The sequence below is a fragment of the Larus michahellis genome, chromosome 8, assembly GCF_964199755.1.
Source record: "Larus michahellis chromosome 8, bLarMic1.1, whole genome shotgun sequence".
NCBI classification, from domain to species: domain Eukaryota; kingdom Metazoa; phylum Chordata; class Aves; order Charadriiformes; family Laridae; genus Larus; species Larus michahellis.
The window spans coordinates 36,819,867-36,846,641 of NC_133903.1; the positions used below are offsets into that span (position 1 = coordinate 36,819,867).

The 26,775-nt window shown below is 46.6% G+C and overlaps 1 long non-coding RNA gene across 1 annotated transcript in view; it reads left to right on the forward strand.

Annotated features, from left to right (window-relative positions):
* Nucleotides 1-26,775, forward strand: part of LOC141747043 (uncharacterized) — a 29,954-nt gene extending 3,179 nt beyond the window's left edge. The window contains exon 3 of the long non-coding RNA XR_012588577.1: nucleotides 1-26,775. This is a non-coding gene — a long non-coding RNA (uncharacterized LOC141747043).

Genomic DNA, 26,775 nt, shown 5'->3' on the forward strand with positions numbered 1-26,775 from the left:
GATGGGAAGGTTCAGCGTCCATTGGATATGGGACAAGATCACTCGGCAACCCTTGTGGATTCTCCTTCTTCTAGAGGGGAATTATAGTTATGGATTTATTGTCCCGGTGCAGCACTTCCACCACCACCACCACCACCAGCAACAGCAGCAGCTTTCTGACTCTCTTCGGTGACGGGTATTCTTGGGTGGATAATACGGATTACGTTGTTATTGCTTAAGAATACGCGTAGTCGAGGAGAGTACCGGCGGCGGGCAGGCAGGCAGGCAGCGCGACCGCCCCCAGCCCACCAGCTGGCTCCTAACCTCCTCTAGTTGCCAAGGTAGCACCTTTTCCATTTTTTCCTGCGCTTTGCAATGTTTCACTCTGTCTGTGTCTCTGTCCGGGCGGGGGGAGCTCGGGCGCCCTGCCCCCTGTGGAGCGGGGGGTACCCGCGCCTGTGTGTGTGTGTGTGTGTGCGTGGGAGCAAGCACAGGGCCGGGGGGGGGCCGGGGAACGGCTTGCCAAGCCTCGCAGGACCACGCCGCGGCCGGCCCCGGCCCGCCGGGGGCTGCGGACAGGGGGTGACCGGGGGAGCCGGCGCCGCCGCGGGGTGCGCCTCCGCGGGCAGCGCTCGGCCAGGCTGCGCCGAGACTGGGGGGAAGGTGCTCGCCCCCTCCGGGAAGCCCCGGTGCCCCGGCACACGGCCGGCAGCCCCCGGCGCCCGCCGCCCCTCGCCCCTCTGCGGCGGGGAGCGCGGGGCGGGGATGGGGGGACCGGGGCGGTCGGCCCCGCCTGCCGGGGGGGCTCCCCACCCCCGGGACACGGGTTGCCCGCAGGGCCGGGGCGGCCCCGGCTCCGCCCGCCCCCGCCGGCGGAGCCCGGGATGCCGCCCCCCTCCGCGGCCGCGGCCCCCGCGCCCACAGCAGCCGGGTCGTGCGGGGCTGGGGGGCTGCCCGCGGGCGGGGAGGTGCCGAGCATCCGTGATAGCCAGGCAAGAGGCCATGGCTGTGTCTTCCACACCGTCGCTCTGGGGAGCCCCCGTTCCCTGGCTGCCAAAGGGGTCTGGCCTTCCAGCGGGGTGGCCACTGGAGAGCTGGTTGTGGCCAACTGCTTCGAGGGGGTGACACCCCCCTTTACCCCCTTATCCTGGCCCCACAGTAGCGAGCTGGTGAGGGTAGGATTAAAAGCCCACCTTCACAGCAGCCCCAGCTCAACAGGTCAGGAAGCACCAGCCGAATGCAGAGCTCGTCAGACCCCGAGGCCCCGGGTTGAGCTACATCTTCAGGGCTGGGGCTGAGGGCTTGTTTCACCCCCTGGAGCTCAGGCGGTGGGTTCTTTCCTGCCACTAAAGGGCTCAGGACTCTCCAAGTGCTACTTGCAGGTGGACAGGTGGGAAAGACAACCAAGGGAGTGTCGATTTCTGTTTCTGGCCAAGCCATGCCCCATGTCTTTAACACAGAAGAAGAGATGCACCGTCCCTCTCTCCAATCTCAGGAGCAGGGCAAGGGCTTTGGTTAAAAGCATGGTCAGCCTTTCGGATGCTGTGCTTAAGAAAATCCAGTCATAGCATTCGTACTTCCAGTCTTTTTTCCCCTGCTCCTCTGCCCCCAAGACTGGCAGAGACATGGAACAGGGTGTGATCATGCCTACGTTTCCCCATTAGAGATCTCTCCACAAGCCCAGATGATCCCAGGTCTTGTTGCCATGTAGTCACAATTGTGAGACCAGATTTCAGCCTTAAGTGAATTAGATCAGAAGCCATTTTAAAGCAAGACCAAGAGTACTGTGATGAGATAGCCTTTTTGAATGCGTCCTTCCCTAAGCTTAGCTACGATGAGGCTAAGAACGATTTTTAACATGGATGAGCTAGAGGTGGAGTGATCGTTACCTTGTGAGTGTGAGGCGGGATGATGGAGAATGTTTTTCTCTCTGTCTCTTGCTTAGCAACTGAAAGGCCATCTATGTTCTGCTTAATTATTTCCAACAACTGCCAAAGGAATCTTACTCTGTTGCTTTCAGTAGCGAGTGGAGCGCTTGTTGTTACGCAGACGTGTGGATCAGTTATTCTTTAGACACATCTTTGATGCTAGCACTCTGATCCTTGTGTTTCTCTAATACCACTTGAAAGCAGATTTTTTTTCTTGTAGTTTAGTATGTTCAACAGCTTCAGAAATAATGTTAAATTATGCTCTAAAAAGACACGATCAGCTGCTAAATCATAGTCAGTTCAGCACCGTAACACAGCCACATTCACAAGTGCTGCAGGAAGAGTGGTGGAAACACTATTTTAAACATCCAGGTTTGTATTACAAACCTTCCTCTGATCTGAGCTTTTAGTTGACATTTTCCCTTGAGTCATGACTTAGAGTATTATCAGGAGTTCCCATTTCATCACATAAAGGATGCGGTTTTGTTTGCTCTTTGCTTGGTTGAGTATCTTGTGCAGTATGGATTGGACCGGTACCCATAAATACAAGCTTAGCAAAATGTTTCTTTATACCTGGTTTCTTCTAGTTGCTTTCTGTTTAGCATGATGAGCTGGTTTTGCTGAATAATGCCTTAATGACAGGGCTGATGCATTTTTAATGCATGTACTCTTTGTCATTGTCAAAATTAACATTTTGATGATTGTAGATTTCTTTTCTCTAAAATCTTTTGGGAATTGCTACGATATGTGGGTTAAAAGAGTGAAACTATAAGGTCCGATCGGAGAAATACTGGGTATGCTCACCAAAATAATTATACAATATTGTGTAAAGGCTCAATAGCGTAAGGGCTCTTAGAATGATGTTTCCCAATAGCACAATCTCAGAGTGGCTCTCCCCGTTCATTAGCAGTCCCTGGGATCTGTCACGTATGGATGTTGAAGGACAGAAGCAGTCGTTTCTGAACAACAGATCTCTAAGAGGAGACTATATATACTGCGGGCCCGATCCTGAGAATGCATGTAGCTTCCACGGGACTGCTCAGGGGAGCAAGGTTGCTCATGTTAAATCCAAAATATTTTGGGCCAAATACTACCATTTAATGCAGTAGCAAAGCCCCAGTTGATTTCACTGCGGGAAAGATTAGATCCCTAGTGAAAGGGATTTTTGCAACACTACACTTCCTATTTTTTTGCTCTAGAAATTGCAAATCCTGTGTGCTAAAAAATGAGTCTAAAAACCCCCTGCCTCTAATAGTCTAATGATATTTTATTAACAGCAAAGATTATACTAAAAGGCTATAGTGCAACATAATAAGAAATTACTTTATAAATAAGGGGGCTTAATTGTACCAGTATGAGTATTTTCTAAGACAACACTTTAGAATGAGGTTTGTGGCAGCACCAACCGTGTGTTAACAGCTATTTTGGTGAGTGCATATTTAATTAATTTAAATACTAAATTTTTGTTTTAAAATTGTTTTTGTAATCTGCATCCCAGTAGAAAATTAAATAAAGAATTAGCCCAAAAATAATTACTTGAACTTAGCCTTTTTTTAAAGGCCATAATTCTAAGAAGATTTATATCTCTGGGTAATTTTATCCACTGGAGTAGCCTCGAAGGCTGCTCCTGTAGGTAAGTCTTTGTCGCGCCAGGGCCCTGCGGCAGCGTAGCCGATGGATGGAGGAGAGGACACCGGGGTGGCAGCCGCCCTGACACAAAGCAGGGTCCTGCAGGGTCCCCCCTGCGCAGCCACGTCGTGATGCTGGCTGCTCCCTGGGCTGCTCCCTGACCCGCTCTGCGCTGAGGAGACGGCGACTCCTCAGGCCTTCCCGGAGCGGGGGACTGCCGAAAAGGCTGTGCCCTCAAGCACCACGGGCACCTCGTGCCCCTCGGCGGGAGTGGGAGAAGGAAGAGTAGCTGTGGCCCCCATTGCCCTGTGCAGGCAGGGGAAGAGCCCTGCCTGGGTCTGCCTGTAATAGGAAGCATCGCTTTCCTTAGGAATACCCTAAATTAAGTGATGAGGACTGCCACTTGATTTCAGGTGCTCTTTCCACAAATATTTAAGCCTATAGCCCTCATATGTATGTATGTATGTATATATACACACACATGCACAGATGTCTGAATGGAATGATTATATATATTTATACGCGCACATGTCTATACACACATCTCTCTGAAGGGAGGTTACGGCATAATACGAAAAGCCCCACTCTCCCAGACCCGGCAGAGGCACAACTCCCCCTCGCCTCAGCAGGGGCTGTGCCATTGCAGTGCGTATTTATGACCGGTGGTGTGATTTCTCTTGCTGCCTGCAAATTTGCCCAAAATAAATGCACACGCTGTTACATGTAGATACGTACAGTTATGCAGATGCCTTTCCTTGGGGTGAGTTCTGCTTGCTTTCCGCTTTCAAGACAACATCTGATTTTGAGGGGAGTGTAAGCTTTCTTCCCATAACAGGTTATTGCCTTTTGTGTCAGTTTAGGTGGCTTCTAGTGTTCATGGGTTTTTCTTAAGAAAACTGAAAACAGTAATACCTGTACATCCACACAGCTATACACATACTTTGCAGCTGTAAGAATAAGCCTTTTGTAACTTGTAACCTTGTAACTAGCCTTTTTGTCGGGGTTTTTACATCACACTAGAAGTAACGTATACAACTGGATTTTTATGCCTTTTTTTTAAAATAAACAGTGTTTTTACATACACAAAAGGCTTTTTCTTTCCTTCCTTTTAAAAGATTACTATTTTTCTGAAAAGCACTCCCCATAGGTATTACCCTTAGCTGTTATGACACCTCACCATTTAGTGTTGTGAAGGTAAATCATAAAACCCATTATTAATAACCATAAATTTTTACCAGATTCAGCAGCTGCCTCCTGAAAGCTTTAATGGTGGAAATGTTTCCTGGGCTATCGCCCATGATGCTTGCATGCTTTTTATTGCTATCGTTAAGTAACCAAACTGCTCAAAAATCAAAGGACTTGATTATCACATACCTGCAATGCATAGAGCTATTTATAAATGTTGGCTCGATAATAACAATGACTCAAAAGAAATTTAAATGACAGGCCAAAAATAAGAAGTCTAAAAGTGAAAACCCAATCCAGAATTCATAGAGGTGATGGGAAGAGTCTGACATCGAAGGACAGACAGGACCCTAAGGAAGGTAAAGAGAAGAGGCCTGGAGGTGATGGTAGAGGGTAGATGTGCCATGGCTTTGCGGGGCCGGTGGGCAGATGAGAGGAGAGGCGCCAGGGACGGCAGGCCAGGAGGTGTCGCAGCCTGGCGCCAGGAGAATGTGCCAGAATTGTGGAAACTGGGGCTGGAACATCACACAGATTTGGTAGTTTGCTTTCTGGAAAAATGGTATCTAGTTAAAAGCAGCCAACAGAAAATTAGGTGAAACGTTCCAGAAACTAGAGGGGTTGATTGATGGGAAAAATAAGAGCCCTGAATATATAGCTGAAATGAGGTGGATTTTTTTATATATATATATTTTTTTTTATATATATATATGTGAATATACATACCTATGCAAGATTACATAATAATACCCATATAGATAAATTAAATGAGTATCCTACTTTTGAAATCATTCTCCTACAGAAACCAGTGGGAATTTTCCATTGATTTCAGTGGGGGCCAGCATTTCTCCCATCCACAGGAAAGCAACATATCCTGGTGTGTGCAAATAGACCTCGGAGCTATGTAGGGAGAAAATGCAGCGTGGCTATCGGGAAATGTTTCCTTTTAGTGAACCCAATACCTCTCTAGCCAGCAGGGATGATATGAAGTGACGGAGCAATCTCCAGGCCTTTGCCTGGGAGCTATAAAGTCAGCTTGGCCAAGGCACTGCAGGTAGCAGTCACCTTATGAGGGCTGGAGAGCCACCTGGGGAGGTCTTCTTGCCTCTGACTTCTGCGATACAGCTCCGTGGAGCTGAAAGGGCTCTGATAATTCCCCAATACTTTATACCACCAGAAAGAAATAGGTAGGCCCATAAGAGGCTACTTAAACTTTCCAAGCTGCTCTTTCAGTGTATTTCGGATTCGGTCAGACTTAATCTTTTATCTGTTTCAAGGTCAATTTTCACCATGGTATTGTTCTGTATCAGTTCATCTGAATTGTACGTAATGTACACCCCTTTCACATTATTATATTAGGCATGAAATGTTGGAAAAATATAGCTGACTTTTAATATTAAGAATTGCTGATTCATAACCTTGTTTGGAATATTATCAGTTCACTTACTAAGTCAGGATAATATCACAAAGTTTATTAAGGTTCACAGGTCAAACCTATCTTTTAAATCACTGAAAATCAATGACAAAGGGATCACCATGGGATTGGTCTTCTCTAATTGGAGAAAGAGGGACAATCTGAACCAGAACTGTACAGAATTTGATTGTGCAGACTGTTACCAAAAAAAGAACCATCTCACTGCATCTTACGGAGGCATTTACATAGATAATGTAGATTTCATGTGACTTCTTTTAGATTATCTGATAGGAATAGCTTTGCAAGTATTCACATTCTCCTAACAAGACGTTGATAGAAAATTCAAATAAAAAGGCATCACTGTAATTACTGCATTATAAAGGATTTATTTTTTTTTTTAAGTTAGGTGGGAAATAATAAGAGCAGGGAGGCTTGATGCATTAATGCTTCAGACCATCTGCAAACTCATCCTTTACCAACCATTCTTCAGGAGATAACTTACCTGGTTACTCCAAAACAATGTAGAGCAGTATTACCGCTTTGTCAAGTTGCCATAAACATTCTTCTGAAATCCAAAATTATACAGTTCAATGCCTGCTGTTTTACTGGAGCAACAGTTATTATAGTCTTGATGCTCTGGCTGTTAAAAATGACTACTACAAGGAAAAATGCTTTCTTGTTCCCTTACTTTCTTTCCTCCACTGCCTGGCTGCCCCCCTTCCTGTTTATGATACGTGTATACACGCAAAAGGCTTGAGGGGACGGAAGGGTTTTTCTTTCTCAGCACGTTTTGTTTTAGAAATGTCAGCATCATTTAATTTCCTAATTTTTTTCTGTGTGTCTTGAACTACAGAGGAGAGCAGTGGAAACTTTCTAAGACCTCAGTTTAAGAGGTGATGATTTTTCCTTTTTTAAGAAAGAGACCTTTTTCCCTGCGTGTTTGTCAGGGCTCTGAGTTATGCACAGGACAACAACATACTTACTTGCAAGGTTTCAGTACAATCCTTTTCTTTTTGACTGCGCGTGTCATATTGACCTTTGTTGTGTTATGACATCATGTGGCTGTTGTACACGCAATGACATAAACCCATTTGCCTTCAGCCATTCATAGAGCCCTTTGGTGAAAACAGGATCTGCAAGTCCTGCTCTAGGAAGCGAGAAACAACCACGCTGCCTTTTGCTCTCCTTGTTTAGGTGCCTGTCATTTCTCTGTATGTAAATTCTTACCGGTGCAGAATGCAGGACCAGTCCAGGCCCTTGGTTAGAGATGAAAATAGACATGTTTAATTTTCATTTGCTGGAGCTGCAGTGAGTCAGTGCTGCTCGCTCGGCTCCAGCCTCCCCAGTACAGAGGGAGGCAAAACTCCAACAAGGGAAAGGAGGCTGAACGGGCGTGATGCGAAATCCAAGGAAAACAAACCAAATAAATACCCCCCCCTCAAAACACTTAGCTGGAGCTTTTATGTTTTAATTTTTACTGAATGCCACTCGATTTAAAGTATTCCACATTTCTTGGATGCAAAACTTAAATATGTGCCCCGTAGAGAGGCTCTGAATAATAGCTCTGCTTTCTCTAATAAAATCTCTCTTCTGAGGTTAACTCTGGAGCTAGCAGTAAGGTCAGTATTTCATTTCATAGAACTCAGCTCACGCTGACAAGGGTTTGGCCTTCTTAGTGATGGGCCGTTTGCTGCTCAGAAGTGTGAGGAATGGCTTTCTAAAGTATCGATATCTTGCCTTCGCTAGAGTTCATGATCAAATTTAGCTGGCAAGTATCAATGCGCTACAGCTACAGGACCGAAGGGCTGAGAGGCTTGGGCCTCAGGCCAGCCGCTAAGGTTTGCTTTTTAAATCAGAGGCTAACTCTTCCGTTAGCGTAAATCAGTGGTTTATAATAGCATCAAATGAGATTTCTGTCAGAGTAGCCCAGACTACAGCCTGGTCTTGGGATTTGAAAAGGAATAGAAAAATTAGGCTGAGACCATTAGTATTCCGTTTTCCTTTGGTTTCGGTGTGCGTGTGTGTAAATGTGCCTATGCGCACATACGCACACCTGCAGAGCCACATTTCATTCCCATGGACGTTTCCCATGGCTGTGTGGCTGCCATTTAAGAAGGACCTAAAAGCACAAAATCTTCATCCTGGTGTGGTTTGATTGACACGTGCAGAGTTCTCACATAAAGGCTCTGGGATCCCGCTTTTCGTCCATAAAAGGAAAGCAGGCGAGCTTCATCCCCAGCTAAACCCTTTGCACAATATACATCAATAATGAGGCAGCACATATTTCTATATTGCTCGCTGGAAATGACTGAATTCAGACAGAAGTTGGTGGGGCAGCCTGAGCTCCACCAGCCTCTATGGAGTCTATTGTTAGTACCCGGGATGACTCCTCAGGCAAACGGAGAAGAGAGGCAGGATTTGGAGCCTACCACGCCACGGGGAGGAATATCGGTTTTGGCACTTGGCAGGTGGTGTCTCCTCTCACAGAATGCCTTCGATGGCTCTGCCAGGACGCAGCAGCCACGGAGGAGGCCTGCAGGAGAAATGAATGCAGGGGGTAAAAGCGCAGCCCCATTGCTGCTCCCTGGGAAGCGACACACTGACCTGGGTTCACCCACAGGGTGAGAGCTCCCTGCCTGTCTCCGTGAGAAAAGGAGATGTCCAAGAGGGAATCGGAGGAGCGCAGTACTAGCTTAATACACATTGATGCCTTCTTGCCATATCATTGTGGAAGGTTTTCAATATTTCTTCTTTCCCTAGGAAAAAAAGGTGCGGTAAAAAAGTCCCGTCTGCGTTACGATGTTGGTTAGGTAGGTCTGTATGGCTGATAGTCCAGTGGCGAGGCTGAGGTGCGGCGCTGACACATGCCCGTGACAACGAAAACTTGCTTGTCTATGAGATATTTAGCATAAATAAGGCACTCAAAACCCCTTAGCAAAGCACAATCCAGGCGGTGCTTTTGCTCCATGTCCTTTTTTACTCCTCCTCTCCTCTGTGGCTCTTGTGTACTTTGCCCATATGCTCTAAAGCAATTTTGTTTTCAGTTTTATGTATGTTTTATGTAAATTAGAAGAATCAAGCTCCTCTGCTTGCTAAATTATAAATTGAGTGGAAATTGGCTGACTCTTCTTAGACTATGTCTATAAGTTATACAAAATGTAAGTAATCAAGCTGAGCAGGCTGGGTTGGGGAGGGAAAACAGGTCAATAGTGTGGGCCACTTGAGATGCATCCCCGCGTCCCTGTATACTGCTGCTTGCCTTCACAGCCTGGAATATCTCTTTCCTCTAAAGTGCCCATCTAAATCTTTTTAGACCGTTCTCTGAGATGCAGGTTTATTGCCTCCTTTGGTAGTTTGCTCAGCATATTCATTACGCCTTGTATAAATGAACTGGTCTTAAATGCTTGTTTCCACTCTTGCTTTAGGACCAGGGTAGATCCAGACTGTCTCCTCTGGGAGCGCTGATTCAGTTTGTTTCCCTTCTTCCCCTGTAAGTCAAAATGCCTGTTGATTTTGATGTCTGTCTCTTTGGCTTACTCCCTACTTTGGCTCCACTTCCCCTATCCCACATTAGTTTTTGTACACTTGAATTTTGCCCTAGGTTATCTTTTCCTTAGTAGCCCAGTGCCACCCTGCAGAGTAGGACCGTGGTGTAAAAGCAGGAGCCCCGGCAGTGGCCAGCAGCCTGAGAAACGCTGCCAGGAGAGCAGGGAACCAGCTGGTGTCTTGGGACTCTCTGAGATGGTGGAGAATCTGCTACAGGGCAGAAAAGGCAGCCTCACCGTGCCCTGTTACTGCACAGTTAGGCCAGGTTTTAAGAAAAAGGGGCCTAAAATCAGACCCCTAAATCTATCCTTACACATTTCAAAGTAGGGTCAATTTTGTGAGCCAGATAGGACCAGTGTTATCATAAGCAGATATGGGCATGGCCCTGCTCCACAGTCTGACTTCAGGATTCCTCTTAAAATGTCAATTTTCAGACAATTGTGACAAACCAAACTGCCCCTATAAGAGGAGACTGATTGCAGCCACAGCACAGGCAGGGATGCAGCCACGTCGGGGGCAGAGCTCGGGATAGCTCTGCTCTCTGTCCTTTACTTCCACACCAGCCAGAGAACAGAAAAAAACCCCACCATCTTCAGCGAGGCGGTGTAGTGCAGTTCTCATGAAATCTTGACCAACTTTTTAAGGCCGGCATCATGGAGGCTGTGAATGCCATTGCCATGGAAAATTCAGGTTAGAAATGAATCGCTGTGGGTGTAATTGTGGGGTCTGCAGGCACAGCTCCAGGGGCACAGACCTTCAGCAGGTACCGCGTTCCCATGTAATGCACAGCCCCATGCGCTGGCTGGATCCTGGGGTGCCCGTGTGGGTCCCCAAGCCCTCCCAGCCCAGCCTGGCTGCTGAGATGTGACACTGCTCAGGCACAGGACTCTCTGCTGGTTCTGCTGGGTTTGGAGCACGTGGTTTGTTAGAGGGGATGGCAATTGAGTCGGTTTTGCCTGGGTAGGCAGGTGGCCTTCAGGAGTCTCGGGCTAGGACCTGCAGGGCACAAACGGGATCCTCTCTGCTCAGGCTCTGCCCTGCAGTTATTTGAGTTTGGGCTCTCTTTCACTGAGTTCATAAAATACGTGCCTTTTTTTTTATTATTCATTAAATACTTTGATTTAGTGATGTACCATGGGAACGTGGTTTATTCTGTCCGGTCAAATGTTTACTGAGAAGTGATTGAAAATATCCCATCTGCCTTTTTAGAGCTGCTTATTTTATTTCAAAGGGAAGGCATAACCTTTCATTTCCTGGTGTGATTTTTGTTAAACCTCTGCCTATTTTATTTGTCAGACCATGTATAAATTTACCACCACTCATGTTTCCAAATAAAAGACATATAGGTTGGTAAGTAGTCCATAAGTCAAGCTGCTATTCCTTGAAATTCATAAAAGGATCATTTTAATCCATGGAATTGCTAATTAAAGCTGCTTCTCAATACACAAAAATTAAGTTAACAGTAATTAATGTAGCCAGCCTAGAACCTTAGGAAGCTACTGCCAGCAAGTGTCTTTTGGTGCACTCAAGAGGATGCAGTTTGATTGTTGGCACCAACAGACAGGTTGGGAATTGTAAACATGGTAATTAGCAGTAAGTTTCTGGATCTCAACTTGCCAGACTGGCAGTTTGATTCTTGGAGTAGTTGTCGCATGGGAGGAGGGAAAAACAAAGTAAGGGAATTAGAGCAACCTTGCATTGCTCCGCCAACATATGCCACTGGACCAATGTTTTTCTTGGCAAAGATCTCTGACAAGGAGTTTGAAAGCAGCGTTGCAGCCCTACTGCAAATTGTGAACTTCACTGTAGGCATCGACCAAGCAACTGTCTCTGGCTCTTCTGCTCAAACTATGAGTGGTGCTCCATGGAAAGGAATCGTAAAGTCTGAGATTCCCCTGCTCCACCTCTATGGTGGGGCACAGTGTTGATAAGGTTATCAACAATAATGGGATTAAAAGAGTTAAAATCCAGCTTTTGCAGTAATCCCGGCGTATTCTATTGTTGAGCTATCAAAGATTAAGGTTATAGTAGCCTTATTAACCCTTGGTGTAGTGTAAATAAAAAGGAAATGTCAACCTTAATTCCACCATGAAATTAAATCTTCACTTCTCTAAACGATGATTCAAACACAGCTTACTCCAGCCAATGTGGTTTATGAAAATACGAAACCCACGTGAATATAACAAATCCCATCTGAGAGAGAGAGGGAGAAAGGGGTGATAAAGCATGGCATTTGTTTTCTTTAAAATGAAAACAATTAATATTCATCCAACTTGTATGTCTGCAGGGACTATACCTAGAGCCAACAAAGTATGCAAAGAATAAGATAGGGACAGAATGCTGGTGGTGTAAATCCCTGTGATGGAGTGAGCGCAGCTCCCCCAGATGCAGCAGCTCAGGCTCTGGCCCCGAACAGCTGACCCTGTGCCAGGCAGCTACCACAGCACTGCTGATGGTGTCCCCATCCCTGTCCCTGTCCCCTGCTCACCAGGCACTGTGTGGCCTCGTTACTGCTGCTCCAGGGACAGGGACAGGGTGCCCTGACACGAGAGCTTGAACGGAGCATTGTTCCACCGAGTGCTTTCAGTACCAGAGACAAGGTGATGAAAACCCAAAAAAATGTCAGAAATAAAATGGTTGCTGAACCTTCTGGAAGCAAGGAGCCAGGTGCTGGTGTGAAGGGCACAGGTTTTCCTGGCTAAGCTGATTTCCAGGGGGTGGCAGCCGCCTCTTTCGCCAATGGATGGTTCCCTCCTCACCTGTGCTGTGCACAGCCCCGGCTCCCCCTGCCCACAGAGTTTGACTCTATAAGTATGTCTGAAACTGCCCTCTGGGACTAGCTCTCCTACCTGAAGAGATGGAAGGGCAGACAGACCGGGCTTTGCTTAGAAGTCAATGAGATCTGGTCCACGTAAATCTGTGTTTCCTCGTGGAGAGAAAGAGGGGACTTACAGCAGGCTGAAATGGGCTGTGTGCCCTTTATTATGTTTTTTTGACTGGGAGAAAAAAATAAAGTAGTGGTAAAATGGGGTGATTCAGACTGATTCTGCATATTAAATAACTCAAACGCTTACTCTGAGTCTCTAGCAGAGAGGTAATTAAGTATTAAAGAGCTGCCTATAGCAGGAAGTGAGCTCTCTACAGGGCAAGAGGCATTGCCAGAGAAAAAAGATGGTTTTAGCGGGGCTGTTCCCAGGGAAAGGGGCCTTGCCACTTCAGGGAAACCCTGTCTGCCTCATGGCATCTTCATCTCCTGGAAATTACCAGCTCTGTAGATTGATAGAGCTGGGGAGTGGGCATGCTCTGCCTCTTCATGTTGCTTACCCCAGTCCTCATGAGCTCTGGTGAGCTGCGTTACGAAACTCAGACTCATAAAAAAGCTCAGTTCAGGATGTTTTTTTTTCCCTCCGCTCACTGAATCATACTCTTCTCTGGTGTATATTGTCATAGCTCCAGAGCGTGCACCAGTTCAGATGTGCCTGCTGGGTGCTGGGCTGCCTCCATACCCACTGCTGCTGCAATTGCTACCACAAACACGAATTGGCTCACTCTGGCTTTTCTTGCCTTTCCGCAGTGTAGGAATAGACAGTGGGCCCATGGGGTTGTTCAGAAATATTACTGGTTTCCAGTGCCGGCATAATGCTCCCTTCTAGGTAGTATCCCTTTTCTGGACAATTTCCCAGTAAAATAGTAAACGGCAACTGCAGAGCAGTAAAGGCAATGGCGTATTTGTTTGACTGACATTTCAGAGCCTGCAGAGCAAATGCAATTAGGATCCACAGTGTGTTGCAGCTTCCTTTCTTCATTTCCCTACTCTGGAAGAGCTGCTGTTCGGTTCAGCTTGAGCCTGGTTCCCGCTCCGTGTCAGTCTTGGAGCGGAGGAGAGGCTCCCGGGAGGGCGGGCGGCGCATCCCCAAGCCCCTGCAGGCACCCTCTGCTTTGGGAGCAGGTGGTATCTCGCAGGGCTCAGGTGGGACAGGAGCTGCTGTTGCTCTGCTGCCGGCACTGCAGCCCTGGGCAGGAGAAGAGTGGTTTTGTCAGTAGGTGTGAGCTTCCCTGGGACACAGCGGAGCTAGTCCCGGGGTGGCCCTGCAGCGCTCAGACCTGCGCTCCCCATCGGGGAGAAATCCCGGTCGGTGCTCGCAGATCCCTGCCAGGCAAAGCAACCCGGGCTTTGCACTACCCCAGGCTTCCCCCGGGGGTAACCGATGCTTTCTTTGGCGTTTTGCAGGGTCAACAGTTGAGGCGCTGTGAACACTTTGATACGCGCTTGGCATCAGAAAGAGGTGGGGGGGGAAAAATGGCGGTAATTCGTCAGATTTGTCCAAAGGAGGTAATTGAAAACAAATTGCTACCAAAAGCTAAGGGCCACAGTTAATTGTGGTGGAGCACTGAAGGTCACTCACCTGTAGGGAAAGACTGCTAGAAAACAGGCAGGGATCAAAATTATTTCTTTCCTGGTGGGGAAAGAGGGTCTCAGCTGTATAATCCGGTTTGTAGTTATTCTGTTACACTTAGACCCTGACAGGAAAATCCAAGCCCATAGAGCAGTGCTTTAATCGCTGGAACTAATGCAGTTGGTGAAGGCCGGGGCAGCGGTGGCTTGCCCTGGTGGCAGGGGGATGGCCAGGCTGCAGCATCGCTCCTGCCAGGGGCAGGTCTGAGCTGGCCCCCGCAGGCAGCACACGGCAGGAGGGGCACGGGCAGCTGCCAGCCCCCTCTCAGCTGGGTCCTACTCAAGGGAGGGGGCACATAAATCCTGGACTTGGCTGAGGAGAGAGTGGTGTGGTGGAGGCTGCGATGTGCACAGAGCCACCATGCTGCCAACCCCCTCCAACCTGGAGTTTTGCCTTTCAATTTGAACATCACCGCCATTAATGGTTTTATTTGTTAACATGTTTAAACACTCCAATGTTTGCTGTTCCTGGTGCTTTTTAGGTGTTTGGGTTCAGGCAGACATTAATGACCGTATAAAGTACTGTGTCATTTTGGAGCGGATCCTTTGGACGCAGAGGCAAGGGAAGTCAGGATGGAGGATGGCATGGACCCGCTGCCCGGGGGTGGCAGGAGGGGGTCTGCCCTTGCTGGGCAGTGGCTCCCCGTGACAAAACCTCTTCTGTCTCTCAGTGAAGCTCTTTCCAAGCCACTAAAGCAAGGATTCAGAAGATGAAAAAAAATGATGATGAAAAAGATGATCTAAATTGCACTTCCTCCAGATATTTTCGTTCAGAGCTCTTGCAGGGTAAAATAAAAATAAAAATTTCTTCCACTTCCTATACCTGGTGACAAACTCAGTACCTCTTTCAGGGCAGGTCCTTGCTCCTGGCACTCGCACCCTTGCTTCGTGCGCAGGTAAGCAAGTAGAGGAGGGTGCTGCAGCCTGTGCTGTGCCTGCTCCCTGCGCTACCGCCGCAGGCGGGGGAAAGCTGGGGCAGCACAAGGACGAGGCACCAGAGTTTTTTTTTTTTTTTTTTTTTTTTTTAAAGCAGTGTAAATGCAGGGCAACCCCACTGAAGCTTCTGGTGTTACATGAGTGTTGGCTGTACAGCTTGGAGGGGTGGGCCAGCCCCATTAGAGCCTGGATTCCAGCACTGCAAGGACTTTAAAATATACATGTGTAGCACAAGTATTAGAATATGAATACTGCCGTCTAACCTGAGGTATGGGAAGAGTGATTGCCTGCCTCTCCTTGGAATTTACATCCTTTGATAGTTCAACGTACCCTTATACAGAAAACCAAATCATATGCTGATTCATTTGACTTAATAATATTAAGGACAGCTTTTGGGGAAGATCAGTAATAAAGCCATTTCTCCTCTTCTTTTACAATGAAGAAACCCAAACGCTGTCCCTGCAGCAAAGTCTGTCACCAAATAGCAAGCCCAGTGCGGCAGCGCTAGTGGCACACGATCCCTCTGCCCTCGGTGGGAGCCTTGCCTGCGCGAGGGCTGCGGGCTGTCGCCACGGGGGCGGCAGCTCTGCTGCGCGGGGCACGTGAGCAATTGCTCTTGTTTTTAGCATGTCAGATCACAACTTGCTCATCTGTTCAGTGTCAGGGTTGAAAAATACTGTTGAAATAAAAACGCAGGAGCTGAGTGAGAAATCAGTGAGTGTGCTACCCGGGTGCTCCAATTTTAGACATCGTGATTGATAAAGGATATAAAATGTAAAGGATATAAAATATATAAAAATAAAATATTGCTTTTTTTTCAAGCAAAAATACACTCCCTTAGTATTACGCAATTTGAACATGCCTGTTTTTAGGAATAACAGCTGTTGTACAGCAAGTGTGTGTACCTGTGTGTGCAGGTGCATGTGTGCACACATACTGCAGTAGTCCAGCATTGCATGGAGTCAGCTGCTGAATTAAGCTGGAAGTATGGAATGTGTTATCAGCTCCCTGCAGGCTCGGGCGTAGTACCTGTCTGTGCAACAGGGTGGTACCGGGTGGGTATGTTTTCTTGGCTAAATTTGCTGTCGTTGAAATCGTAACGTCACAATCCTCTTTTTTTTCCCTTTATGCCCTTTTATTTGTATAAACTGTAGGGAAAAGATGGGGGGAAAAAATTCTCTCCCATAGAAGGAAAAGGTCTTGGCAGGACAACCTCTCTCTGCGTGCTGCTGAACACAAGGTGCATGCGGTGAATTGAAGGAGTTTACAGAAGGCTAATGTGGCTTTTTTTCATCATAACCCCAGAGCGAGGTGGGGTCTCCTGGGGCTGGGACGTCTGGGAGCTCAGGGAGCTTCAGTGGCTGGGGGTGGTGGATTATTGCAATTAACAGATACAACCTAATCCCCCAGAAAAATAGCATATAACCACGTGCCTGAAGGCTAACGCTGTGCTGAAGCCATGGCACTTGCGGAGCAGCAGGGTGGGAGAAACCCACCTTGGGGTACGGTGCTGAGGGCCGGTGCTGCTTTGCTTCAGCGTGGCTTTCTGCGTGGAGACACAACCGTCGTGGCATGGTGCTTGGGGAGGGTCACTGCTCCAGCCCTCCTGCTCCTTGGTGGGTGGGGGGTATTTCTGCCAGGGCCCACCCTGGGTGGGCAGCGATGCCCTCCGTTGCAGCGGTGTGGCAGCAGCTGGGCTTGCCGGGAGGTTGTGCAGGGCTCCCCGGGAGCAGCGCGGCTCCTCCCTTCCCCGCCGAAGGGATGCAGCTCCATAGCATCAGCAGGGCCCCTGTGCTTCTGACCTGCGATTTTTCTCTTGCATGTGCATAAAGCACAATGTGGTTATAGAGGGTTTTAATGGAAGGGAGCTGAGAAAGCCAGCAAATTGTTTTCAGTGGTAAATATTTATATTCATAATTTAAAAATCCAGTGTATTTTTTCCCAGAAATGTAATATTACGTTTAGAATATGAGAGCAGGAAATCCCAGAAATCATAAAAGAGGAGGGTCTCGGTTAAAGTAACTGCAACTGAGGATCTCTCTCTAGTAACTCTCAGCATTTCTACTGATGGATTTCCAAATAGCTACTCTAAAGATCTGGAAATCTGAGTATTATTTCCAGAGGCTGTGTCCTTACAGTGATTTAAGCCTGACAAGACAAAAGCTGTTTGTCATGTTAATTAAATCCCTGCAGTTCAGTCCGGTTCTCTGGGTTAACTCGCCCGCTCAGTGAAAAGTTGGGGACACCAGATTGCCAAGTGGGTGGAGAAAGGTAGAGGGAATTGGTCTGAGCTGAGGAATTCATGCTTTCTCTGTCCTGATCCCCTGGTGTAACCCATGCACCACCCTCCCTGCCCAGCATGGTGCTTCCAGGCGGGATTCAAGCCTCCAGCACCTCAGTATTCCTGCCCAATTACATGAAACGAGATGAGGAAAAAACCTGTTTACTACAGCATGGTCTAGTTTTTAGATCCAAACAGATTGCTGTACATTGGGTGTGAAACTCCCTAATGTTTTAGTAACCACGCTGGAAACTCTGTGACTGACAGCTCCGAGCAAAGCACTTTCTGAGGTTATGTAAATGCCTAAAAAGAAATCTAACCCCAAACTCTTAATTGTGTAGCAGATTTGAGTACTGTGAAGTCTAGGCACTGCCAGATTTTAAAGCTGTGCTGCTACCTTACATAAATACTTAGAGCAAGTGTCCTAAAAAGATCTTTGGCGCTCTGAGCGAGCTAGCGGGCAGTGTTGCAGGGCTGCCCCATCTCTGCCAGCTGTGAGCAGTGCTGCCCAGGCCTGCTCCGGAGAGCGGAGAAACCCGATTCCCTTCAACTGCATCCAGAACTGCGGATATCAGGGATCACATCCCAGGCAGAGGCATGAAGCTACTTCCATTTCTGATGCCTGCTAACAGGGAGAAGAGACCTTTCCTTGTGCCTCCACACTCCAGCCTCGCACAGAAACAATTATAATACACGTTTATAGATTCCACCCGGGTGTTGCAGCCCTTGCTATGAATCTCCAACTATATTTGAGATTTATTAGCATTGTGCTGCTTCTGACACAAAGGATGTGGGGGACAAAGAGCAGCAGCTTCTGTGCTATAAGGAAGCACATAAAAACCCATCAGTACACTTGTAATTTCATGCTTCTAAATGTTGATATCCAAATGTCATTGTACTTGCAACTATTCTGTGTGCATTAAACCTGAGGTGTAAAATACTATCGGGCATTAAAAATGCGATAGTAGCGTGGATGGTTAGAACACATCTAATGTTTCTGCGAGAGCTCTTGTTAACTCTTATTGCCTTGTCCTTGGTGTGACTTAAGGTGGAAAACTGAGAGTTTATTGCATTTAAAAAATATTCACAAAGATGTGTTTGAGTAAATAGATGTCTTTATTTTCAGTGTTTGAATAGGTATGTAAAGAGGTGGGGACTGAATAAAGATGAAGTCTATGCGACAGAGCTTACTAAATGATAGTTGTGATTAATTTTGCAGAATTGTCGATGAATAACTGGCAAAAATATGTTTCCTATATCCCACAATTTCTAGAAATGTCTGACTCATTATTGTACTCAAGGAGTGGTACCTTTGAGTTGTGATCAGACGCATATTAAAAATTGCCATTGATTTTTTTTTTTTTTAAGGGATTTGAATTGGGGGACCTGTGGTGTTTTTCAAACAAAATACTTGTCATATCCCTTTTTTTTAATTTATTTTTTTATTGCTCATCCTAGGCTAGGTGAGGAATCGCCGCTAAATCACAGCACTGCCCACTGCTCCTCTCCTGGAGGGAGCAGAGGAGAGGGACAGGGCACCTGAGCAAAGGGGAAAGGTAGAAGAAGAAAAGCACGGAAGGGAATGACTGGAAATAGCAGAGGAAGGGAAGAAATAGGAAAAAACAGGAAAAAAAAAAAAGAATAAGTAGAGACAAGGGAAAGAAAAGGAGGAGAGGAAAAAAGGAGTTGAAATATAAAAATGAAGAATGGATAAACAACTGTAAACTCAACAATTAATTCTCAATCTTTCAGTTTACTCCTTAGGCAGGAGCACAACGTGATTTGGAGGTTTGCGGGGTTTTTTGAAAAAAACCCTTCCTCCCCCTGCCCTCGCCCCGCGCTGTCTCCAATAGCTTTGCTCCCTTTTAACTTGGCCGGGGCACGAGGGCTTGCACCACAGCTCCGTGGTGCCCGATGGGACGTGGTTCGGGCTGGCCCCGTGAACCGCTGCTGGTCACGGGCACTGTCTGATGTTCATCCACCTTCAGCCGACCCGAGGTCTACAAGGAACAGGAGTAAGCACCATCTCCCGGTTAAATCTCAGCAGGTTTATCGTTTAAAAAGCCATGACAAAAGATGAAGTAATGTCCTATCTGGCCACATACTGGGCTGTAGGTCTATCCCCCCTACCCCCCCCTCCCCCTGCCCCTTCTTTCTTCTAAAAGGAGAGCTATCTGATGTCTCTTGTTACTGACAAAAAGAAAAAAAAATCAGTTATTGTGATTTAGAGGAGCTAAGTGTTTAAAATAAAATATACGTTCACTGCTTTCATATAAAGATTCAGCGATAACCAGGTGACTCAAATCAATGCACTCTTATCAAAGCCCAAAGATTATTTTTTTAAGGTGTTCATAGACTCTCTCTGCTCTCATTGTGCCCTCTTACAGTTACAGATGGGAAGGATGAAAATACATATCCCCATGCAATTGCTTGCTCCTACATTATAAAAAGCCAAAGCCTAACGAACTTCAGTACAGAGTAAACTAATAGCATCCTTGTGAAAGAGCGACCTGGGGAGTTTTGCCCCACTGCTGACAGTGAAAGCAGACCTCAGTTGATGAGAATAAGCATCTGTAAAATGCCAGGTTTAGGATGAGATTTGAAGGAGTTTGCCTCAGCCTTTCCAACCTGTTGAGAATGAATTCTGGACTTGGGCTGGACAAGAGCACATCTTCCGTAAAATTGTTACCTTGTGTTTTGGAGAGACCAGTCCACTGTCCTCTGGTAATCGGAAACATTGGCCGCCCTCGCACAAAGACTACAGCTCTGATAAATGCACTGATTCCAATTTGTGCATTGCTTTCCAAGTCATCAAAGCAATTTTAAAATCAATATGTTATGTTTAAGAGGGAGGCGATGCATTCCTCTCTGAGCAGGAATAACTCATCGAGTCTGTGCGGAGAGAGTTAACATCGTAGATGCAGCATTTTGTACAAACAGGGGAATATAAAGAATATTCCGGGAAAGCCATAAAGGGAGATGACGCAGTAATGGTTTCTGGGATGTTAAAAATACAGTTATGCTTATGAGCTGCTGCGTGAGCCTGACTGCAGTGGCTGACTGGGGGTGATACTGTGTGGATGACAGGGAGAGTTTCACAATTGTCAGGAGTGCAGTGCTGAGTCCCAAGCAGCTCCTGCAATTTTAACACGTAACACGGCCAGAAGGCAGCTTGGTGCAGTAATAATAATAATTTAATGCAACTAATATATGTAAAGATGCATCTGCGATGGTGTTGGCAGCTCTGCCAACAGCACTTCGTTGGATATCAGGGTGATCAATCTGGGGCGGGGGTTGTAGGCTTGAGCACAGGACTGCGGGATCAAGTCACTTGTTTTTAACAGGTTTGAGCCACCCTTAAATAAACCTTCATTAGTTAGGCTGGCACCACTGAGTCTGCTTCCTACTGAGTAGCAGGAAGACAGAAAGAGCATCTACAACAGTAATAGTTTAACACAAATTGATTTAAAGACTGGAATAAAAGGAAGCTTTGAGAGCTTGGATGAGGGATGAAGGAGCTGGGCAGAAAGAGAGGAACAAAGCCCAGCCGGCTGCAGGCAAAGGAGCAATGTGTCTCCTCCAATTTCATCTGTCGGCTGAAGCACACCACCTTGCAAGCAGGAGATGTGAATGCTTGTGGGGCACCTACAAAACCATTTTTGACTTTGTAACCCATTTATAGCGCCAGGAAAATGCCCCCTGGGCAAACGGGGTGTGCTGCCTTTCACCCCCTTCCAACTTTCCATTCCACAACTGGGACCCACCACAGGGTCGTTCAGGCTCTGGTTTACTGAATGATCTGTTAAGGGCTTGATTATGGTCTCCAGTTTCCAGGGATTTTTTAGTCTGTCCAAAATACTTATGCCTGCAGCATCTGAGATCTGTCCACATCTTTATTTGCCTGCTGGGTATTAAGTAGTTTGGCTTTTATGATGTGTCTGTATCCAGGGTCTTAGTAGCTTAGATTGGTTTTATATGTTTATAGTGAAAGTAACAGCGCTTTAAAAAAAAAAATCAATGATTGATCATGGGAAGACAGCAGGTGTTTTTAATCTTCAGAAGCAGAACTACAAATAAATCATTAAGTGATATTTCATTTAAAGGAATTTTATTTTATTAAAAACACTACATCCAGTGTTTGTGGAAATGGAATATGTTTTGTTTCTTCATATGAGGGTCCAGAGGAAACCATGGTGGGAGTTAGCCCTTCTCCCTCAGTAACTGCACTGATGTCAATAAGTCAAAATTAGACTCTTCTCAAATTGCATAAACCACTGAAAGATTCAAAAGTAAGGATTTGGAGGGCTGTAAAATCCCCATTTCAGCTGATAAACTATCTGTAGGAGTTGAGATCATTTTGCACAGACACACATGATGTGTTCTTTCTTTACTGAAAATTTAGGACTACCATCGTGTGTGCCTATACATAAGTATGATGTGAACCTGAACATGTATGTGAATGTGTGTGTGTATATATATATTTATAAAACTATATACATATTGCACTGTGTCATGAAGAGCCAAAGGTTGCTTTTGGCCATACAATCTGTGCCATTTTTGAGTACGCCGAATCCCGCTGGTGCCTGTAGCAGCCTCTCCGACTGTTCTGGCAGACCCTGCAGCAGAAACTCCCTTCCTTTCTTGTTATGACCGGTTGCCTGAATCTGGGGGCTGGTTTGCACATTCCAGAAGAGCGGCTTTACCAGATGTGACCACATGAACATGAGGTCAATGGGCTGAGCCTCGTGAAGCAGAGAGGAGCTGCCATTAGCCTGAAGTTTGCACCTTCTGCTGTTTCCAGGGGCTAAGCAGGAACCTGGCTCCTCCCTGGGAGAAGTTAACCAAAGAGGTATTATCCATTCAAGGAGGCTGGTGGGACCATGTGAATGTCAGAGATGTTTGTCATTAACCAGCTCTCTTCAAGCTTGCTGAGGAGCTGAATGGTTCTGTTGATTAAATCCCATCCCTTCCAAAGACAGGAACAAAACCATCATCATAATGTTTTGGCAAAGCAAAGTATTTTCATTTGCTGGCAAGGGTTTATTTCATGTGCAGCCATGATTGCCCCTTAGGATGTCAAAGAAAGAGGCTTCGCTAGTCAAACGCTGCCTGCCTTACCAGCCTGCATTACCCCGATGATAAAGTGCTCTGGTGACAGAAGTCACCTTCTGTGTTCAGCTGAGCTCAACTGGAATTGCGCTCGGTAGCTGTGCCGTTAAGTGACTCTGAAGACGTTACAAACGCAGGGCTGTGCCACTGTATTTCAAGTGATAATAAAAACTCACCGGACAAATTGAAGGAGCTCAGCTTTTCGTTGCAGCAAGTTGGGATCGTACAAGCAACTCTGTCATTGGGCTAAGGCAGCAGATGCAGTCAGTGTTGGGAGGAAATGGTTCATGACCTCATGATGCTTCCCAAGAGATGCAGCTGAGAAACAAAGACGCTGGGGGCCCCTCGGGTGGGAGTAACATGAGAGGGGCAGGCGAGGGAAGCAGGAGAAACAGACAATGGCAGAGAGCGAGGAAAAAGGTGCAGTGCAAGCAGATAAGCCCTTTGCCATGCTTCAGGCTCGCTCTTGCACACAGCACTGTGGGACAAAAAGTGATAGCTGGGGGAAGAGCCCCTTCCCGAAGACCATCGGAGCGCACCAGGAGGGTGCTGCAGCCACTGTCTCTGTAGCAAAAGTGAGGTGCAAAGGGACAGTCAGCATGGGTACAGCCTGCAGGGGTCAGATCCGAGATCTGCATTGCCCTGAGAGTTGGGTCCAGCAGGTCCCCAGGGCAGGGGAAGGCCCTCGCCCCACACGGGCAGCAACAACCCACTGGGACAGGGTGCTGTTGGACGCTGGGCAGGATGTTCACCACACAAACACATCAAAGCCGGCCAAGCAAATTCTGATGAGGTGTTACTGAAGTATTTCAGTCCCTGTGCAACCAGCCCTGAGAATATGTGAGCACTGGTGCCCTGAGTGTGAAGCACAACCTGGCTGGGGGTCCAGGGCAGAAGACTAGGATGCTCCCTGGGGGCTGCACCCCGAGGAAGGGCAGCCACGAGGCTGAGGGGAGAAGCTGAGCTGGCCTTGCCCAAATTCTCTGGTGGTTCAGGCTAGCCAAGCTAAGTGGGACCCTTCCCTCGGCTCATGTCACGGCTTCGAGGGAAGCGCCTGGGACAGGTGGGTCAGAAGCAGAGAGCTGGCTCCTGGCCGGCTCTCACGCCTTCAGGAGGTGTCCCCAGCACAGTGATGGGCAGCAGCACGGTTCCTCCGCTCAGGGAACCAGCTGCCCTCCTGCCCCAGACTGCGCCCACACGAGCAGCACTGCAGGGCAGCGAGGGGTTGTCATCCCCTCCCCCCAGAAGCTCTGCAATGGCTCTTTTACTCCAGCTGAGGGTTTGCCCATCTTGTCTTTGCATCAGGTGAATCCAGTTCAGGTGCACCAGTGCAAAGGAACGAGAAAATTTTAAGAAAATAACTGCAAAATTAAGGTGTAACAAATAAAGGTAAACATGCTGCTAACGAGACTCATTGAAAATGGCATTATTTGCAGTGATCACCTGGAGTTTTTTTTTTATTTTAAAAAAAGTGAAATAAAGCTGGTTTTGTCTGAAGGGCTTGAAGCTTCTGTACTAGCGCTCCCCCCGCCCTGCAGTGTGGTTCTCCCCCGCTGTGATTCTTGTCTCCCCGTTGCCTGCTGACCTGTTCCACCTGAGGGACTCTGCCGGGGAGCCAAGCTGTGGCCACTTTGAAGGCTGCTGGGGCCATGGCTGCTCCCTGGAAGGAGGAGAGAGAAATCAGAGGAAGCAGCACCAAATGGAGGGCAAGAGCATGGTTTGGAGGAAGGCAGCAGGTGATAAAACAGCTCCTCGAAGCAGGGGCTGAGGCTGGTGTGCTGCTGCGACAAGCTGTGGTGCCCGACAGGATTTGTCCCATGCCAAGGGTAGGTCACCTTCCCTTTGACTTGAGTGGGTGTTGAAGCATGTTTGTGTGTGCGCGCGCTGAGCTCAGAAACCAGTCGCTGCTGCTCTGGGTCTTTTTACAGACAGTCGTGGTATTCTCTGTTGCCCTGTGATTTGCAATATCTATTTTATTATTTACATAAACTCATGCTCTCGCTTTCTTCAGGGAATTTCACCCAGCTAAGCACTAAGCTAGTTCACCCTCCTTCAAATCCATAAGCATAAACGCCTTTGACATAGTTTTTCTGCTACTGGGATCTCTATATTACTCTCTCTGGCTAGCTCCTTTGTTAAGAAGTTAATAAACCTGTCATGGCAAGTCCATTGACTCTCAGTAGAACATTTCTTCCATTCCCGGGGTCCTTTTCATAACCAGTTTGCATATTAGCACAGTTTGTTAGCATCCAGCCAGCTCTCCTCTTTAGCATTATTGTGCAACACGCTTTCTTTTGTAGTACCTGAAGCTCATAAGACAACTCTCAGTTTGTCTCCTGGAGGGGCAGAAAGTGTCTGTAATCTGTCTTTTGTGTTTTGAGTCTCTTAAAAGGACTAGAAATCCCAAATGCAGTAACTTGTGGGTTTTCTGTCTTAGAGAATTAGGATGTCTTTGCATTACTGAGCAGGCAAACATTGAGCAGTGCTCGATCAATAAGAAGCATTGCCAGAGGTCTGGTATAGTCTACCACAGCTAACGGTAAGTGTTGCTATAGGCTATGGAACTAGGAATATAAAATGTTGAATGACAGTAATAATTCATGCATCCTGGGACATATAAAACCAACAGCATGTCAATAGCTGTGGCATGCTCTGCAGAAAATATGCAGGGTTTCGATGTTGCAGGAGCCTGTGTTTTATTTTAAACCACACTTTCCTTGGTGAAATATAGACTTTACCCATTTGTTAAAAGCATTTATTTTCGGTTTCATGTTGCTACTTTTCTATCAAGATTCTAAGAGCTGTGCAGCTCAAAAGGGGCCCCAAGATTCAAAAAGCAAAATGTATGTATTTATTGAAGAAAAACACATAAAAGATTTATAAAAGAGAGGGTGCAATAGTATTTGAGATTCATGGACCATTTCAGGATTCATAAAAGTGTATATGGTTCTCATATTGGCTTCACTGGGAATCGGACTTTGCTAGATGGGTTACCCAGGAGGTATCTGGCATTGCCTTAAAATGAAACTCATTACAATCGCTTTGCATTTTACTTGGAAAGCAGAATATCTTGTGAAATAAGAACTTCTCCAGTAGTGATCCTCTTAAAAAATTCTTCAGGATAATTAATATTTCTTGTGTCTTATGAAAAGATACAGAAGAGGGTGAATTATTGCATCTGGGAGGGTACAGCAGGCATAAGAAGAAAGGCTGCGTCTATCTGATACGTGTTCTCCCCTGTGCCACTGTTGCACTGCTGCTTGGGAACCTAAAAGTGACGAGTGCTGTTTTACTGGCTGAGGCTTCCACAAAAATTCTTCAGATGAAACTTTAATGAGAAAAGGGGGGGAAAAAAAAAAAGATGTTCAAGCAGCCCCATTCTTATGCTTTCAGCTGTGTGCTCCCGTGCACCTCAGCTGTGTGTTGCCAGGCCTCAATTTCTCTAAATCTGCCTGGAACTAGAAAGGCGAGACAGAGAAGTTGCATGTCACTCATGATTATATGAATATAGCCCTTAACGCACAGGTAATACTTCTAAAAGAATGTAAAATATTAACAAAAAAAAAAAAAAGGAAAAGCATCACAAAGAAACCCACCATGCATTATTTAAATCTTCCCCCTGAGAGGCTGAGGACTCAAACGCATACGAATCGTCTGCATTTCCATGTGACAGCAATCCCTCCTCTTTAGAGTTGCAAGGTCCCGGCTCCTAGTTGTCTACTTGGGAATTTTTTTTTAAGGTGCATATTCAAATAAAGCATCTTAACCACTTCAAAAAAACAGAAATTATATTTTTGGTGCAGCAGACTGCACCTATGCAAACAGGCAGCAATAGATATTTCAGCACATCTTGATGAAGCTACAGTGAGGCAGAGATGATGATAAAAATAATAAAAAAATAAATTAAGCCTGCTAACTGTCCAAGACCTATGAAAAGGGATGTCTTTGTTCTGAGGAGAACATCTTGGCTTGTTCTGCTCCTTCGGCTTGGTTTGGAGAGGATGTGTTTTACAGTACTCCCATGATACTTGGCAAATTTAAAGCTGTCACTGTTGATCCTGCTTGTCTTTGTATTAAAAGAATGTCTATGGTGTTTATATTATGGGGAAAAACCTGCTATTTCTACTTATTGTATTTTCATTGTCTCTTTTCTTATGACTGTACTGTTTGCCGGCAGCTGAGGGGCCACTTTGATGCTTGCTTCGATGCCATGGTTTACCGTGTCGCACAGTTGAGCCTATAGTTTTCCTATTTAATCAGAGCTGGCATACTGGGTGAAAAAAAAAATAATAAAGCTTTTCTATAATTATGGTTA